Genomic DNA, 20,643 nt, shown 5'->3' with positions numbered 1-20,643 from the left:
CGTCTTCGCGCATGCGCCGCGCAGCTGGAGCACCGCCTGGTAATATGACTAGCGGGGTTCAGGCGACGTTGTCCATGAATGAGTGCGAGGCCGGGCCATCATTCCTCTGAGCGTTGCTCAGATTCGAGTGGCTTTGCGCCGTCGTCCGGAAGTGGCTTTTGACCCCCCCCCCCCCCCTTCTCGGATATTGTTTACCGAGATGCTTCGGTGGAGAGTTTCTGCGAGGGCAAGCACCCGAAGATACTGCCGAAGACCGGGGAAGAGCGGCCCGTTTGAGTCGGAAAACGCCGTACCCCTGAACACGACCTTCCGCGAAGGCAGACTTTTGACGGTTAGTATAATATTACCAGTTATTCCAAGGGTAAACGAGTGAATCCAAAGTTTTATCAGGCAAAATAAGGCTCTAACTTCGGTTATCGAAAGTAAAACAATATAAGCCATATATTTATTTTGAAAGCTCACATAAACGCAGCACCTTCGGTTTTGCATTTTTCTGCAGCACGGGAAAAAAGGAATGCTATTCGTACCTTTCAAATTCTCGAAGATATACTTTGTAATTGTTAATTTCTTGGGCATACAATGTGTAGCACTGATTGAGCTCGCCTCTGTGAATGCAAAAATATAATTTAGCAAATAACTCTTGTCGCTAATGTGAAAGCATCCAAGCTTTTCCCGGAGGCTTCAATTACGCGCAATTCTGAATTATAAGGATATAAAAATGGTGGCTGCATTCCAAATTAGTAAAACAATTGGCACAGACATAAAAACTAGCAAGAGACGTAACAGGTGTGCAATGTCTTGCACTTTTTTCTGGGTGTTTCGCTTGTGACGGAAGATGTCTCAAAAAATATTTATCGACTGATTGTTTTGCACCGTCACAGAAGTTTCACTTACCGCTGCCTGTAACAAAAATATATCCTACATTTTGCCACTTTATATAGGTGTAACGTACGTTGTTTATTGTACGACATTCCCGAAATGGCCTTCAATATTATGAAAAAGAAATTGTGATCGTAAAATTCTTATTTCATTGACTGTGCTGACAATTAGTTGCGCAGGAGGCACAGTTATTACAATTATGCCTGTGGTGTATATAAGCCCTGGAGGGCCAGGTGGTTTTATAAACTTTTTTCAGTTTCTTTCACTTGTTTAAAATGAAATCACTATTCTATAACGAGAATATTTATAATTTGCTTTAGGTTTATTTTTGTTGTACTACACCTCCATCTTGATATACTGCTAAAAACAAATGTCTATGTAAAATTTTAATGGCATAACTTTCCTTCAAAGGAGTGCCACATCCGTTTGGGTTGTATAATGAAGACATGTTCTTTTAAAGCTTGACCAATCAAGACTGGAGGTCCTCCAAGGAAAAAAGCCAATACATTTTGGGCTCTACGGCTACAAACTTTTAAGACATTTACCTTTATAACCTTGTTACCATGCAAGACAAAGCAACAAAAATGTGTAAGTAAGGATACCATGTTTCATGTTTAAAAAAACATTCAATTCAAAAAGCCCTTATGAAACATCTAAGCCAACATAGATTTTACACAGCTTTTGATTTCTTTCCAACTCTATCGATGTAAAAATAATATTTTGAACCACCCTCATAACTAGCATTCAGTGAGTATAAAGAACTGATTTATCTTACGTAAATTACTGGGCTCATGTAATAAACGAGAAAAATTTCACCCGCGCCCATGCTGAGGTCCGGGACTTTGCTTGGTGATCTTTAACCACTGCCTCGCACACCAGCAGTTGTACTGAATAATCAATACGTGTACCTAAACTTTGAATAGCACCGCACGTGCCGTTTTAATTACATTACGGAAAGTTCTGTTCACACAGGACAGAAAAACGTTTTCTTGCTTAAGGGCTTGTTGGCATTTTGGCGAAGCTGTTGATTTTTACTATGCCCTCTGCACAAAAAATTGGCCAAAACGTTCTACGAAATAAACAGTGATTTAAAATGGCACTCACGCCATTGCCTCTGTTTAACGAAAAGAGTATTGTTTCTGTAAAATTTCATAATTTATAATACCAAAACGTGAGTGCCCAAAACAAATGCACTGCCTTATACTTGAGACTGTTATAAGTCACGTTTTTAAATTTTCTTAAGCAAAAAAAAAAAAGAAAACACAATGTAGAATTCTTACTTTGAATATACTGTATTATGCGTCCTTCGATAACAATAGATCTACTTTGGAGGAAAAAATAGCCGATGACCAAAAATGATTTTGCACATCCCGCCACGTATCAAATAGAAAACTGCAAAATTTCAGAAAAACAAAATAACCCATTTTTATGTGCTATATCTCAATAGAACTGAAAAAGAATAATGAGGTAATAATATATATAGGTTTAATTCTTTTTTTTGCTCCTTTGGTCACGTATACACAAAGCCTTGTTATTATTTCCCGCTTCTCCCAATATAGTGATACGTGGAGGCCGAGTGAGTGACGCGAAAAATTTGTATCAACGATAGGCCGCGTATTTACAGCATGTACATGGAAGCCCTGGTGGCGCCCACCAGGCCGCATGCTTCCCACTCCTTCGTCATCGGTTGCAGCGCCGTTGTCTTTTCCTTCTCTTAGGGATATTTTGCTGGCTCTAAAACTGTATGTTTAATGTCCCAAAACGCAATATGCTTTGCTGTGTTTATAAATAGCTCATCTAGAGGCAAAACAAGCTAAAATATACCGAATTGAAACAAGATCAGCGAAAAATAGTACCGTGTATAGGAAACACTATGTGCATGCATCGTCGACAACCAGATGCAACAGAACTAGATTCGTATTTCTGATCGACGCACTGTGCGCTTACGAGGTCCCAGAAATACCGCATGAGCCCATCGTCGCCTGGATAACGGTTTTTGCTAGGCATGAATCCGCCTCAGCGTTGCAAAACCAGGTCTGCTTCTAAGAGCGTAGCAGGCATGTGTGACGCCCATTGCGTAAATTATAATTGTAACCTATAGTTTTCCCCGCACTTTGCAGAGCCCGCACGTAAGTCAATTATCGTACAATTTGAGACACATTATTTTTAACGCTGGTGTTCGGAAAATTCAACCTCTCTTCTCTGGTGGTTGAAGCCCTGCGACACTGAACTGGATAAAAGGCCTAATGTCCCATAAAAGACCGAATGGTTTCAAGCTACTCCCTCCATACTGACTGACACCTATAATTATCGCAATGTCGATCACTCCATCCCTCACGTGTCTTCGTTTGACCACGGCCAAAAATTATACGAGCTCACACTTTCGCGCAAGATTTGAAGCTAGCGAAGTTGCAAGGATCCTTGACAAGCGCAATTACGATATATGCCCCCGATTTCTTGAGGCTAGCTTCTTAGCTGCCGCAACGACCTTTACTTCATTAGTTTTGTTACAAATGTGAGCTTCCTATAAGTGTGTGAAGTGATAATCTTTGTAAATCACCTAGGAGGAGCGCGCGCTATGACGTGTATTACTTGTTCCAAGCAAGTGTAGCAACGAGTACGGATTACACTCTAGTCTCTCTCGCTTGAGCAACTTCTGCCAATGTTACAGCAAACGATTGAGTTTTTATTTGCAATCTTGACCAATATCTCTAAGTGGGTATGCTAATTGCGACAAACGTGTGCCGGGGACTCGGCGGTCGCCGCGATGCATGCACGCATGAGCCCTGGGGATTTCCCAGTTTTATTCAACGGCAGGGGTCGCTTTGGATATGCCTCACGTGCGCCTGCCCATTCGCGCTGGTCATTTGTGCTGTTTTTAACTGCAGAAACGCAAAATAGCGTTTTTCTATTTATATTCAAAGTTCATTTAGCGTGCACACTCAGAGATTGCGAGTACTCAACTGGACACTATGTGAAGTGAAATCAGTAAGGTCATCTTTTTTTTTTAAGCGCATCGCTAAAATGAGTTCAGGAAGTCACTAAATAGCCACTATATTGGCGGAAAAGTCGTTAAATATTCGCTGAAACATGTGAGCATAATAAACCAAGTTGAAATAAGTAAATTTCAGGTAAACAAATTTAAAATATTCTAAGAGGCGGAACCTACGCTTGAACTAAGTAGCATGGTTTTTATTCTGTTTATTTTCTGCTTTGAGCGACAACGCTAAACTTCTGACAATAAAAAACCACTTTGCTTTTCAGCTTGATCCTGAGCAACGAAACGTGTTTGTGCGTCCTAATAAAAAAAGCATGAATATTTTAAAAACAGAGCTTTTCCTTGATGGTAGCGGCCGTACAGTCGTAAGGATATGATGGCACCGACGGCGCCTTGATATCTTTGTAGTCACGTGTGCCAATTTCATTAACAACGCCTTTTGAAAGTTTGTAAACAAAAGACATCTTCCTGTGTCTTGTGTAAATGACACAAATGTTTTCGGTTGTAGAAACCAGTGTCTTCGTGGTGGAAACAGCAGTGCACCCAGCGACGTCGCTTTCTGGAGTCTGCAATAGGAGTCTATCAGTAACCATTCCATAGCTGATCACGTAAAAAGGTTACCTAGAGCTCAGAATAGTCCTGGGGGATGTGTATCTCGTAAGAATATTTGTATAAAAGCCGATTGTAGTGTTGAAATATTTGCTTGATCAGCGTGCGTCACGTAGGCTACGTAGGTCAGACGTTGCACTGGAAACCATCGAAAAGTGTTTATTTTACCCAGAACTCCTGATGAACCAGCTTTAACAGCAACCCAATTTTTTTGAGAGACGTGGTTTGACAGATGGAATTATGAGCACCCAAAATCATAGAAAAAATATGGGGCAAATATTATTCACCAGTGATAATTAAGAAGCGCTGCCTGACTATTACCAAATCCACTCGGCTGTTGTTTAGTAGGTATTAAAAGTATGATTTCGGATCTCTAGAGTTTTGTGTCCGGCAAGGTATCTATCTCTATTTCAACACCTCTGTCAAGTAGGCGCTGTGTACGTCCGACCGGGCTACTTGACGAGGAAGACGTGGGGGTGTACCAGCAATAATAGGAATCCAGGCAGCAGACAGTTTGTCTTGATACTCCTAATGGACATAAGAGGGGCGACCATCGCCGGAAAATTGAACGCAGAATACTGAACACACATACATAACAAACACATTCAGGCACACAAACACTGAAAAAGCTGCGTAGCGACAAAAAGCACCCGAACAGGTGCAAAGATAACAAAACGCTCTTAGTGTTGTTCCGGCCAGAGTCTCAGGGAAATGACACCAAGTGCCTTGTCCTGCATTGGAAGGTTATGTTAATGCGGAATTATGAACATACGAAATAATTTGAATTATGGTAATACGGAGAATTTCCAACTCACACGCAACTAATGCGGATAATCTTTCAAACCAGCAAGAAATAAATGACGTGTCAGCGTATAAACGTTGAACAATGTCGTTATGTTTTTGTGGTATTTAGGTGCCAAATACGACAAAATACTTCTTGTGTATGCTCTCTGTTTGTAATCACTTCTGTGTGTAACCGCCGAAGGAGTGTGCCTGATACCATGTTTTTTAGTTTGTGATGGCGTTGTCTTGTTGAGGTCGAGCTGTGTCGGAGGTGCCGCTTCATGCATGTGGCAAGTGAGTTCGGTGCTACAGCCGACTGATAGTTATGATGATGATTATGATGGTTGGATGTCTATGGCGCAAGGCCAACTGGGGCAAAGAGCGCCAAAACAATGGTCATTAATGAGGGGTGAAACCTTAAAAACTAAGTAAACTCAGCAAAACAAAAGTAAAATCACAAAACGACAATGAGCATGTCTGGTGTATAGGGCCAGATTCCATTATGCATGATAGGAAATGAGGTTTAAAAACTTCACTTCTGACAAAAACACAAACACATGTTTCACGGAAAGAATGGCATCATCACCTAGAAATAACGACGGATGTAGGGGAATATGTAGTCTGTAGAGTTCTCTGAAGTGTTTGTGTCGTGTTGTGTGAAGTGTCTTGCATGTGATTAGTATGTGCACTACGGATAGGGCCTCTTCGCACCTGCTGCACTGGGGTCTAGATGATCCCGTCAGCAGATATGTGTGCGTCGCATGGGTGTGCCCTATCCGCAGCCTACCCAAAGCGACTTCCGTGTAACTGTTGTGTGAGTCAGTTGTGTATCGTCCCAAGTGTGGCTTTATTACGTGTAGTTTGTTATCTGTCTGTTCATTCCACTGTGCTTGCCATTTCCTACGAAGGTGTTGTCGAATTAGTGGCTTAAGGTCTCTCTGTGGTAGCATTGTTATATCCACTGTGCTCCTTAGTGCAGCAACTGCGGCCTTCTGATCCGCAACCTCATTGCCAGCAATCCCAGCATGGCCTGGTACCCAGCACAACACCAGAACAAGTTTTTGGGTATATAGACATAATAGTGTTGAAACCCGTATGAAGAATTCTGTTTTTGCATGGCTTGTAAGAGGTCAATGCGCGCACAACGCCCAAGAAATCTGTATATATGATGGACTTCGACATTTTGTGTTCAGGAATGTGTTGTGCAATGAGTAAGATGCCATATGCTTCAGCTGAGTAAATTGTGGTGTATGTGCTCATGGTTCTGCATGCATCAAAGTTTGGTCCATGAGCAGCGCAAGACACTAACGTTGCAGTTTTTGATGCATCACTATAAAGCTCTGCATATTTATACTTGTACTGAAGGGACAAGAAGTGCAGCAAAATTGCAGTTTTTGGTACCCTGGTTTTATCAATATTTGTGAAAGACAAGTCACAACACACAGGTTGAAGCTCACAGGGTGGTAAGACGTCAGTAAAAGAAGATGTGTAAGTGTCTAAAAAGAAAACGTCGAAATTTGAAGCTTCCTGTCTCACTCTAAGTGAGAACGGCAAAGGAACAGACGGGCGTTTTACAAACAGTGGCGATGTGAATGTATCATTAAAAACTGGTTTAAAACGATGGTTATTCAAAGATGAAATTTTAAAAGCGTAGAGGAAGTCCACATACGTTTGTTGGTACTCAAGGCACCACTTATTACATGCAACATATAGACTCTGGGCCGGGCTAGTCCGGAAGGCACCCGACACAAGGCGCCGACCAAAGTGGAGTACTGGATCAAGACTTTTTAGGGTTGTTTTCGATGCCGACCCATTCACGGAACTGCAGTAGTCTAACCGAGACCCGACTAAGGCGGTAAATACCCGGAGAAGTAGTTTTTTGTCTGCCCCATAGGATTGGTTGGAGAGGATCTTGAGAATATTTTGTGTTTTGAGGCATTTATGTTTAAGTGCTTTGACGTGAGGTATGAACGTGAGCTTGTCATCAAATATGACACCTAAAAACTTGTGTTCCCTTTTAACAGGAATAGGTATACGGTTAAGCGTAATCTCAGGGTCCGCGTTAATCCCGCGCTTGCGGGAAAACACAACACAAGTACTTTTGGCCGGGTTTAGTTTAAACCCATTAAGGTCCCTCCAGCCAGCAAGTTTCTTAACACCGAGCTGTACTTGACGTTCGCATATTGAAAGGTTACAGGATTTAAAAAATATTTGCACATCGTCTACATACATGGAACAGGAAATGGTCGGCGGCAATGCCTTTCGGAGGGAGTTCATCTTAACTATAAACAAGGTGCAGCTTAGAACTCCACCTTGCGGCACACCATTTTCCTGCAAATATACAGTGGAAAGTGCACCGCCAACCCTCACTCGAAAGGTTCGTTCGGCCAAATAACTACAAAGAGTGTTCATCATGTTGCCAGAGACACCAAATGACTTAAGGTCCCTGATGCTGTAGCACCAGGCTGTATCATAAGCTTTTTCAATATCGAAAAATACAGTAAGGCAGAACTGGTTATGGACAAATGCATCTTTTATGTAGGATTCCAGTGCAAGAAGTTGATCATTGGTAGATCGCCCCACCCTGAAGCCTGCCTGGCTGCCCTCCAGAAGACCGTTGTACTCCAGAAAGTACACGAGCCTACGGTTTATCATTTTCTCGAGGAGCTTACACAGGCAGCTTGTCAGGGCGAGGGGACGATAACTTGCGGGAGAGGAAGGGTCCTCAGAAAGGCCACAATTATGGCCTCCTTCCAAGACCTTGGAAGCTGCCCCGAAAGCCATCTTCTGTTGTAGAGGTGTAGGAGTGTCTCAAGAGTGTCTGCGTGTAGGTGTTGTATCATGGTGTATTTAATGATGTCTGCACCTGGAGCTGTGGGCTTACAAGTGGAAAGGGCAACCTTCAGCTCATGAAGTGTGAATTCAGAGTTGTAAGCAGAATTCGACTTGTTCTTGTCTCGTAAGGGCTTCTTTTTTGCATATGTTTTGTGTTGCATGAAAGTATTAGTGTAGTGTGTTGAGCTGGACACGTGTTGGAAGTGTTGTGCGAGTGTGTTGCCTGGTCTTCCAGTGTGTCCCCTGTCGTACTAACCAGGGGCAGGCTGTGTGTCTGTTGTCCTTTTAGTTTACGTATTCGTGTCCATACTTTTCGCGTGTCAGTGTATGAGTTTATGGAAGTGAGGAAGGTGCGTCAACTCTCCCTTTTCGCCTCACGACGCACTCGCTTCCCAAAAGCCTTTGCCAGTTTAAAAGAAATGAGGTTATCTGACGTGGGGTACCGGGGAAAGACACCCCATGCCTTGTACTGGACCTCTCGCGCCCGCCTGCAGTCCTCGTTCCATCAGGGCCTCCTTGGGCTGCGGGACCCACTGTAGGCCTGGGGAATGGACCTTTCGGCGGCGTCGACGATGTACGTTGTGACGAGTTGGGCCGCTTCCTCAACGTGTAGGTGTTTTATGGATGTGTGGTGTAGTTCAGATGTTTGTGTGAATGTGCTCCAGTTTGCTTTTGATTCATTAAACCTTTTATGGGAAGATGGACTGCTCGGGCCTATACATATATACGTTAATGAAGTGGGGAATTGGTCACTACCATATGGGTCTGTGCCCACACCCCACTCAAGACATGGAAAGAGAACTGCGGAACCCATAGCCAAGTCAAGATGCGAGTATGTATTGTGTCCTAAGTTATGGTATGTAGGCTGTTTTTTGTTGAAAAGGCTTCTCCTGAAGATGTAAGAAATTTCTCTACCAGGCGACCTCGGGCATCCGTTCTGGAGGAGCCCCAAAGAGAGTTGTGTGCATTAAGGTCGGCTGTTAGGATGTACGGTTCGGGCAGCTGGTCGACAAGCGCCTCGAAGTCAGAGCTGGAAAGTGCATATTCAGGACGAATGCAAATTGAGCATACCGTTATCAACCTATTAAAAATTACTGTTCGTATTGCTACAGCCTCAAGGACGGTGTTGAGAGCGATAGGGTGGCATGCTAGGGATTTCCGGGCTATCATGGCTACACCACCCAGGGAGTGTGTGCAGCCAACCCTATCATTTCTGGATACCATGTACCTATTTAAGAAATTTGTGTGACTGGGATTCAAATGCGCCTCCTGAAGACACATCACACTTGGCTGGTTCGAATGCAATATCTCATGGACATCATCAAGATTTTTAATGAGGCCTCTACAGTTCCATTGAATAATATTTTCTCTTCCCTTTATGGAGATTTAGAAGCTACTGAGGTCTGTGTGTATGTGTGTTCATGTGTCTTTTGGGGCTGTTACTCTAGGATTTGGCTTTTTGGGCCTTTCTTCTGCTGGCTTGGGCGTCGGAGGCCGCTCCTTGCGCTGCATTGCAGGCAGGAACGGTCCGACATCCATCTCGTCGTCGGATGTCCGAGGGGTGCCCGACGGACCGGGCCCCCCGGACTTGGCCCCCCTTCGGGAGCCCTTCCCTTGAGCAGCCACCGCCGCGGGTGTCGGGAACGCCAAAAGTGGCACGGGCGGTGCGGTGGCGGTGGGCACCGATGCGGGGCCCGTGGTATCCATCACCTCGGTACCCTCCAACGCAGTGGAGGTCGGGGTGGCGGAGGCGGGAGCGGCACCGGTCCCAACAGAAGTGGTTAACACCACAACCGCTGCTGTCTCAGCAAGCGGCCTGGTGCCGGGTTGGGCTGCGTGAGGCAACCCAGCGGGGGGCGGGGTCGGGACCAGGTCAGACTCGCTGCACTGGGTCCCTGTAGACACCAGACGCCCCTCCACCCCCCGGCGAGCCGCGTCAGCGTACCTCCCCAGGGGGAAAGAGGCGAACCTCTTTCGCGCCTCCGGGAAGGTGATGTTCTCGGTTACCTTGATGATGATTATCTTTATTTCGACTTGGAACTTTTCACACTTGCGGGAGTACGCTGCATGCAGCCAGCCGTAGTTTACAGCAGACAGGGTATCGGATGGACAATAATCGCTTGGATGATCATGGGCCGCGCATTTCGCACTAGTCGTTCGGCCACGACAAGAGTTTGTACCATGCCCGAACCGATGGCGCTTAAAACAGCGTCGCGGGTTCGGGATGTACGGACGAATGGAGCAACGAATAAAACCGGCATTTAAGTGTTGTGGGAGTACTGCGCGGTCAAAAGTCAACATAATGTGCTTGGTGGGAATCTCCTTGTCGTCTCTGCGGATAGTGATGCGGCTCACGGCAGTGACGCCCTGATCCTTCAAGCCGGCAAGGAGATCCGCATCCTTTTCGTTCAAGAGATCTGTCTCGGATATCACACCCTGCGAGCTGTTAAGGCTCCGATGGGGTGTGACCCTGATGTCGAGATCAGCCAGTCTAGTCTGAGCTAGAAGCTTTGCAGACTGCGGCTTGTCATTTATTTCGATTAAGAGTTCACCAGACCCTTGTTTTTTGCACTTATACGATTTTCCTATAATGGCTTCAATATACTTGGCGATCAAGAAGACTGACTGAGATGCAAGAGGGCGGGTTGGATTGAGGGACTCCATGACAAGAAATCGAGAGTAATGATCTGGTTCAGGAAATGTCAAAGATGGCAATGGGGGAAACGATACAAAGGGGCCGATCACGGTTGGGGGGGGGGTTGACAATACCATAAAGCATAGTATAAAAGCAGAGAGACAGGGGTACATTTCTCCTTTGACCTTACCCTGGTAGTCGAAGAGGTCTCGGAGCTCCCTGCCTGGTAGACAGGCAGGGAGCCCATCGGCCGGAGCTTGACCAAGGCTCCGACGGCCACCGTTCACGGCTTCTAACCCTTCACCTTTCAACTTCTAGCCACGGTAGGTGACAGCTTATGTATGGGGGGCCCGGGTACGCGGTGTCGCCACTCACCGTCACCAAGATTACTCAAGGTGCCCCGTGCGGGGGGCTGATAGTGATGATGACTGCGCTGATGAAGACGGTGATGATGGCATCGCTACTGGTATCAACCCATGGTTGCCGGGGAACACGTGATGAGTTTTTCGGTGACACTTCCTTCTAGACCTTATGTCTGTGTGTATGCGGCCAGATTTAGATTCTTTTAAAACGCAGCAGCAAGATTGACATACGAGATGTGAATGGCAATCCTTTCATGCGGAATACAAACTCGCCCATCTAACTTTCTGCCGCCTTCTGTAACGCTTGCCTTCGTACCGCAAGAGGGGCCCGTCAATTAGCCGCGTCACTGCGAAGTGGTAGCACCACTGTTGCTCTTTACTTCATTGATAAAAAGTTGTCTCCGCACCTGAACATACCACATGTCGCAGCGACATGCGTACAATGGTGTAAAGACGCACAGGTCTGCGAGCTTTGTATGCCCTCTGAATAGTCCGGCCCCGTCGCCTTGTGATGGCTGTGTACAGGGGGGAGGGCGGGAACAGAGGAGCACTGTCCGCTTTTTGCGATATTGGCCCCTTTAACGAGAGCTGGTTCTGTTTCCGTTTACGTTTGCTCGATGATTTTTGTTGTGAAAGATTTTGTTCTTTATGTCGTCATACCCACGGACGCCAGTGTGGGCAGCTGGTTTTTGCCAACAATATTTTTCATGTAACTGCTGCATGGTAGCATTGTACTTTTTTTGCAAGGACAGATGCGTTTTACTTACAAATGGCTTGTCAGAATTACGGAATAAAAAATTCTGGTTGATCCCTCTTTTATAGGAATCAGCCAAACATGAAAGTTAAAGGGACCTTCACAGGAGCAGTAAATGTTAAAGAAATTTCCATCTTGTGAGAAAGGTTCCCAAGCCTGACTGCGCCAGATGAAGGGACACCGACACGCAAGAAACAGAAAACAGGGGAGGTGACGAAGGCGCTGTCCTCGAGGCAGCCATTGTCGGTGCTCCACCACCTGAATAAGTCATAGGGAAGGACATATGGCGCGTTCGTAGCATGTGCTCACGTCTCGATACATATTGCAGTGTGAAGAGCGACACGTCCCCACGTTGCGGCCAGAGAGCCGTGGCATCGACACCGGTGCCACCGCGTCAATGGTATTTTTCTGGCGAAGTCGCTTCCTTGACAGATATCGCTCCACCAAAATCTTTGTGTAGCGGGAATAAAATACTTCCGTGTTAACAAAGTGGTTTAAGATGGAAGCACGTAGAATCAGCCCGGGTAGAACGGGCAGGGCCGCTGACGTTAGTCGCTTGCATTCGCCTTCGACCACCTGTTGCGCTGGCCATGGAGTGGGGGCGACGCGTTGCACTGCTAAGACGAAGCCGATGTTGTCCAGAGATGCAGATGTAGGTGGCCGAGTAGGAGTTGTGGCATATCTCACAGTTATTCAGTTTTGAATGGCTGTGCCATTGTTATATCAATCAGCGTGCAGCCAGGTGCCGCTCCACACAAGCGCCGGCAATGTTATATTCGTGAGCCTGCCGATTGCGATGAGGATGATGCCTGATTGAAACGTACATGGTGCCATCACTGCCCTTTTAATGTTTATCAAACCTATATTACTGTCATAAAAATAATGAGCACTTAATGTATGCTGGCATAGCTGGTCCTTCAATATTATATTCACTCTGTATATGCGTTTGATGTTGTTGGCCGCAGCTGATTGCAGAGGTGACCACAATATGTCGCAAGTTGACTGCGGGAAAGTAGCCTTGGCGTCACCTGCTTTCGCCAATATACAGCTAATATGCGAGAAGTTTGCGCAATAATCGGTGGAACATGTATTTACAGAGGCCTTCTTCTCTATTAACCAAACTTTCATTTTATATCTATTTCCTGATTGCGCACCGTCTCGGCGCACAGGAAATACTGGACATGGATACGCGCTAGGGACCAGACGAAAAAAAGCAGTGTTGAATACACCACAGCAAGCACGATGAGAAGTACAATCACACGACCAACCATAATACCAACCAAACAGACAAGTTTGGTTGTTAGTCTAATAACCAGCCTCAACCAATATTTACAGTTCAATCCCGTCTAATCTCAAAATAGGTTACGTAGAATCCTGACGCAATCGTGATTTGAACAACCCTACCCCGTGCTGTCGCTGTGGTCACGTTGCCCTCATGCCATCATGTTCCACTGTGGCCGTACTTCCTTTGTATCCGAGGCGACTGACTACTTTCTTCGTATCCGTAAAGCGCGGAAAGAAGCGCCCGGCTCCGGAAGAGTCGCAGTTGTGGGGCCGCTGAATCATGAATTGACGGCGCGATGACTAGGCGTAGGCACTCGACCGCAGCTGATGGGGCTGCCCAGGAGACCATGATAGCAGCGAATCACGACGCTCCCGCCCAGGCCAGGGTAGCGACGTCGGTGTTCCGGTATCATCACCCCTGAATTGCTCCTGGTGGACGTTTGCCTACTCCTGGTGTGACACCCCCCCCCCCCCCCCCGCTCTCCGCTCTTCCTCGGCACCCCGCCTTGCTTTGCTGCTTGCTTTGCCTGCGGATTTGATTGCGACACCTCCTTATTGGCTGTTTCCACTCACCAAACGCGGCCATCTCCCACTTTAGGTAAGCACATCTTTGACGCCGGAGAGCATCATGACTGGTTCGTTTTGGGCGCTGAATTCAACGCCAGGTCTTGGTTCACTTTTCAATTGCTATTCGCACATCTCCTCAGAGGGGATTGGGTAGACTCGTGGCAGGCCCCTTTAACCGCGAGGCACATATTCACGTTCATTGCCCTAGAGGGGCACTTATAATTCTGTGCTCGTGATCTTGTTACAATATACCCCGAAAAGCTCCCGAATCAGTGCATTTTTTTCTTATGGTTAAACTTGTCCGAACAAAGGCTGGTTCTTGCATGATTCCCTAGAGACGAACATCATACAGTCTACCCAACATGAGAATGGCACTTCTTAGGTCTCCCTCAATAACACTTCACAAACTGCATTGTATACTTCTTTGTCGTCCATGCAATTGATTTTAGTCTTTCCTAAAAAATTTCATGCAATGTCATCTATGCTTCAATGACAAGATTTCAATTTATTTAAGTTAATAAATACAACTGGATACATTATCTCCGCAGTCTGCAATGTTTGCAGTGCTTTCTGTGTCTTGCTTTCAATAGTGTAACTTGACTGAATGCATTATGCACTCATTTAGGCTCTTGGCAACGGTCATCCAGATCCCACCAAATATTGGACCAAAACAAAACTTTGCCGGCAGAGGATAGCGCACTAATACTTGTTTAAGTGCGCCAGTTTCGAAATGTTTTTAGTGGGTAGAAGAAAATAAACTGTTTTACTACTTGTATTTTTTCATTCATATCTTGGAATTTATTCTCCTATCCTACTTGTTTATTTTCGTTCTATGATTTTTTAGAACACCTTTTTTTTCTTTTTTCCCATTATTACATGGGTGTTTCTGCTCAAATTGAGGTGATATGGCAATAATTAAACAAGAGCCTAAAATACCCAGGACCGTTATTAGTTTATTTCCCATTTATTTACTGTATATATGCTTTGATTTTGCACAGAAATTGTTCACGAGTTTTTTGTGCACCGGAGCAAAATGAACAAAATCAGACCGATGCGGTAAAGCCAACCCAGGAACCTTCACGGCAACCGAGGACAATTGTTCCTTCAGATGTTGTTGCTGTAATTCACATACAGACGCCAAACGAATGATCACAATGGGTGCCGAAATTACAAATCCATTCAATTTTATATGTACTAGTGTAAGAAAATTTGGCGAAATCTGGCCCTGACTAAGCAACGCAGGGACACCACAAATGAAAGATCTTGTAACATTTTTCACATGCAATCGTTGCGACCAAAAAGACGTGTATGACGCTTAACCTCGTAATTCAAAAGTAAGCGTGAAAACGTTAACGCAGGCTCAAAAAAATAAACGAATAGAAAAACAGACGACAGACACCAATGCCTGATTTGAGTGCTTGTGTACCGTTCTACTGCGTGTTACAATGAAACGCTCCCATCTTCTTCTAGCGTCTGTGCGCTTTGCTATAATGCAAGCTGCAATAAAAATATCAAATCAATCTAATATTCAATCAATCAACCATTATAAAAGTGCCCAGGAGCAGCCGAAGCCTTCATGCTGGCGCACTGAGAGGGGAAAAAAAGCCGCATTGAAATATATCAGCCGCTGACACAAAAACAGAAAGGAAAAAAGGTGGGTGAGTGAAGAACAATAAAACTGGAAATACTGCAGATATTAAAGTTAAAAGAGGTATCAAAATTACATTAAACGACTAACAGAGACTGTAATTTATGGTACATTGCAAAAACATATCGTACATTCATCATAGCAATAGGATGAAGCATCAAAACATACAAATGTATGAATTGAATTAGAGGAGATATTTGTAACTATTCAAACAGTGATAAGTTATAGAAACATTTGGTACTGTTCCTGCCGGGGCCACTTAAAAATATATATAAAGAGTTGACTACACAATTGTGTCATAATACAGACAACGACTACGCCCGCAGCACCAAAAATCATGTACGAACAAATGAGACCAAACTCTGTGAAAACAACGCACACATGAGAAAAATATCTGGAAAACACGAGTACTGTCGAAATGAAGTTATCGCGCCACGGCTAACCACCCGGCCAAAAACCCTTGAAGGGGACGGTGAAAAATATCAAGAACCCCGGAGTGAAAGTTATATAGGCGTTGCGGTCTATCTAGAGGAGAACATCTGCTAAGTTGTGCAGCTGTAGGAAAGGGGTGGTTAAGCATTGTTGCTTTTTTCTGAACACAAAAACCAATTGATGCAAGCAGTTCCCTGCACGAAATTGTACCATGAAGCAGTTTGTGAAGAAAAGAAGGTGTGAACGGGTTCGCCGGTAACCTAAAGAGACCGTTATTGGGAGAGGCTTAGAGGAAAATTGATGCAGAAATATTTTTCAAAATTTCGTCTGTACATTTTCTACACTTTGACAATTACATATGCAGGTTTCATGCCAAACGAAAGAGGCATATTCAAGTTGAGGAAAAGAAATTTCCACAAAAAGTTTTAAGAACGAATGAGGAGACTAGAATGCTCGTGAAAACCTGCATACCGCACCAAACGATCGGAGCACCCGCCGAATCAGTTGAGTTACATGAGGCGAGAAAGTTGAGGGACTTTCGAAGAGCAGTCCGAAATCTTTGATCTCGTCGACTCAAGACAGAAAACCGTCATCAATACTGCAGCGAAAGAAAATGGCGTTCGATTTTCGGGTATAAGACATGACCTTTGCTTTCGCAGGATGAAGATTTATTTTGTTACCTGAGCGCAAGTTAGCAAAAAAGAATATATCTTGCTGCAGAGCGTCACAGTCATCTATATACTTTAAACGTCTCAATGTTTTGACTTCGTCAGCTTAGAGAAGAAAAAAGACTTTAAATGAGACTGGCACATCGTTTACAAAAATTGATAAAAAGAGAGAGCCCAACACGGAGCCTTGCGGCACACCGCTTGTTTATCTCTACATAAAGCACGTCTACCCATTAGCGTTAACGAAACTGAACAGATTGCTTAGATAGCTACCAAGCAATGCCACGAATGGTGCGTATCAATGCCCGACTGCAAAAGCTTATCAAGTTACAAAGTGTGGCAGGCAACATCAGATGCTATGCTCAGGTCACAGAAGACAACGTCAAACTGGCCTCGCTCAGAAAATGCAGGGAGGCCTGCTCCACTAAGCTGGCGATATAAGTTGTCGACCTTCCTGACTTAAAACCATGCTATTATTTTGTAAGAAACGTCTGTAGAGAACTTGACAATACCTTGTGCAGGGCAGCCCTAAAAAGTGTGGAGGCAGTAAAAAGTAGAGGAACTGCTGTCTAGTTTTTTTATTAGGCTTTGGTGCCTGATTTAATAATGGGGCGCACCCGGGACATTTACACTTACGAGAAAATGTGTTTTTTTAGATAGTCACTGAATATGGCAGTTTAAACTCGCACAAAAGTGCAGCTGAAGGTTTTTAAAATAGCCGGAGGAATTCCGTCGGGGCCACATGACAGCGATGGTTTCATGCGTCTTAGACTCTGAAGCGTAAAGTGCTCGTCCATTTGTACTGAGCTAGAACCATGTACATTATTCAACATTACGTTTGTTTCACTGTCATCGCTCATGCGATATGAAGTAGTAACTTCCTACGCAAAATTGTTGGCAACATCACGAACTTGTCCCGCACAGGAACCAACAAGACAGATTTGCTCTTGTGAGTTATAGTTACGGGATTAAATATATTTGTAGAAAATTGCAGGCTGCGAATTAACGCTGCTCTCCACAGAATCGAGATGAGGGCGCTATCCAGCTCATAAACACTTTTACACGTTTGACGGTAAGAGCGGAAGTTCTCTTACCATTCATCAAACCAGTTTTTCTTATATTTTTGGTGGCAGCGTTCTGTTAGCTCAAGGTTCGTATAAAGTTCATTTAAGAACAAAAAAGGGGTGTTTTGAATGGCACGGTTTGCACTTGGGTAAAAACTGCTTCAGGTTGCCTTTGACTTTTTCAGTAAACATCTTGACCTCCGCATCAAAATTAAGAAGTTTTTGAATTTCCAACAAATCAAACGAAGAAAAACAGTTACACAAGCCGATGCAATCACCACGGCCATAAAAGTAGGCATGGAATTAATTATTTGTCAGCGAAGCACAGCAATGCTGAATATAGACAGGAGCAGAAACTCAAAAAGGAGGATGATGCTCGTCGGGATTGACAAAAGAGGTGTAAGACAACGATACTCGCGCGTTTTCAATGTCTGAAAACCAAACATCTAGTATACTTTGAGTGCTTTTTAAGATATTATAAGTTGCCCAAGGATATGAAATCTACAGTCTAAAATCGTGCTGAATTTCTGCCGTACGTAATAATTCTAGTTTTGATGGGTAAGATGTTTCATTTGTACACCCATTGTATTGAAATCGACCAGAATGGTATGCTGGGGATTCGGGTGCGATGAGCGAACTTCTACTTATGTAAGGAGCTTTTAAAACGACCATAAACGAACGTAAGGTGGAACATAAAACGCCCCAATTAAAAGCTTCTCCCCACCAGTCATGCTAATGTCCAGCCAGCCAGATATCCAATCAATCAATCAATCAATCAATCAATCAATCAATCAATCAATCAATCAATCAATCAATCAATCAATCAATCAATCAATCAATCAATCAATCAATCAATCAATATATCAACCTTTATTTTCGGTGCCCAGGAAGCACCCTAGGGTCTTGGTACTGGTACACCATATACCAACATTCCTAAAAAAAAACTAAATCAAGACCACACAAGACAGAAAACCATATGTATGACGGAAACAATAAACTAAAACTAGTTGGAGAGATCCCAGAAAGCAAAGCCACATAAAAAGGAAGCCTAGTGTTAGAGGTCATGACACCCGGTCAGCAAAACGTTGAAGGCACTGAAAAATTGAAAATACACAAGCTAATACTCAATGAACATGACCGAGATTGAGTATACACATAAAACGAAGGTTTTATAACAAATTGTTGAGAAGTTTCAAAATGCAAAAACGGAGTATGGCGTTGCAAGCACTGACACTCAAACCTACAAAAATTCAAGCAACACAAAACCAGAAAAAGTGAAAAACAAACAAGCAAGAAGAGGATTTGCATAAAATAAATACGGCCCATAAATATGGAATGACATGAAGGCACTTAAGCTACAACAGTTTTCAATTCATTAGAGAACAAATAAAAAGAGCTCTGAGACATATCAAGACGATCGGAATAATCATTAGTGTATGCTCATATTATTCTGCAGATGGGCGAGCACAGTTTAATTAAGCGATCTGTTCTGAAAGTTTTAAAAATTCCGAAAAGTTTGTTCGGCAAGTTGACATTGATAAGTACAAGCAGGTCATCACAGAAAATATCACCATGAAGAAGTTTGTAAAGAAAGCTAATATCAGCTCGCATTCCTCGACACCAAAGCGAAGGAATACTTTTCAGACAAAACAAGCTACCGTTGGCGTCTTCTTGTACATGACGGAAACGCTGCTTAAATATAGGAAGGAACTTATTTTGAACCCTTTCGATGCGGTCACTATTGGACTTGCAAGTTCCATTCCAAACAACAGAACCGTATTCGAGAAGAGGGAAGCACAGAGCCGAATACAACTTTAAGAAAGAAAGAGGACTTTTAAACTTTCTAGAATACCTGCAAGCAGCCGCCAGACATCGAAGAGACCATCCGGCAATTTATGTAACGTTGGAAAAGAACTTCAGAGAAGAATAAAATAGTACTTTGAAGTCCCGAATTTCGGTCACCCTCGGCAGGGCAGTGCTTTCTGTTTTAGAGGTGTATTGCCGCTGGTGAGGTTTCCTACTATAGGAGACAACTTTCGTTTTTCAGGGGTTCAAAATTAAGTCGTTTTTGGTGCACGAACGATTGAATAACACGATATTAGCTTGACGAGAAAACAGTCGTGACCATTACGCACCTTTCTAACGATTTTCATAACATCAGCATACCACAAAAAACAATTTTGAACGGCTGAAGCAACATCGCTAATGAAAATGGAAAAAAAGAAGCGGGCCCAAAACAGAGCCTTGACGTACACCACTGGTTGCTTTGTACCTAAAGGATTTTTGACCGTTAACTTTTACATAGCAATATCGCTCCTCGAGATAGCAAGGTAGAAGACCCACCAACGAAGCGTGCACATCTAACAGAATGAGCTTGGCAAGCAATAACGAATGGTGGACTACATTAAGGGCCGTGCTCATGTCACAGTAGACCGCATCAAGCTCGCTTCTACCAACGATTGCTGGGCAGCCTTCTCTATGAAGCATACGAGGTTTGTGGAAGTTGAGCGATCACCATGAAGTCATGTTGATTAGGAATAAGGACGTGTTTAAGTGAGAAAGACAAGACTAGACAAGACTGTATGAAGAGATAACTCGAATATTTTAGAGGCAGAACAAGGGAGCGAGACCAGACAATAGTTTAACGGGTCAGTTTTGGGCCTGACTTGAAAACAGGGAATATACGAGAGATTTTTCATGAGCGAGCAGGAACGTGCTCGACCGGAGACACCTAATAAATTTTTAGGTGAACACAGGAACGAATATATTTGCATAAATTGTTGAGAATTGCAGCAGGAATACCATCTCTCCCAGAAAAAAAAACGAGAGCTTCAGCCGTTTGATGCTTGTCCGCACGATGTTGTCATCCAGTTGGATACCACCGGAGTTACCGTCCTGGTGACAAGGACGCTGCCGTCATCACTTTTACAGGTACCCCCCAAAAAAGAAAACTGACGAGCAAAGCAGTCGGCTGCATCTTCAACCTCATCGCCGTTAGAATCTAGTAAACGAATAGATTTTTCGTCTTACTAGATCTAGAATGAATGTACTTCCAGAAGGCTCCCGGCTGGTGAGTTGCTTTAGCTTCTACTGACGTCAGATACAAAGCATGATCACTCTTCTGC

This window comes from Haemaphysalis longicornis, unplaced genomic scaffold, assembly GCF_048455015.1.
Source record: "Haemaphysalis longicornis isolate Haplotype H1 unplaced genomic scaffold, Haemaphysalis longicornis Haplotype H1 scaffold_11, whole genome shotgun sequence".
Lineage (NCBI taxonomy): Eukaryota > Metazoa > Arthropoda > Arachnida > Ixodida > Ixodidae > Haemaphysalis > Haemaphysalis longicornis.
This window is presented reverse-complemented; position numbering follows the sequence as displayed.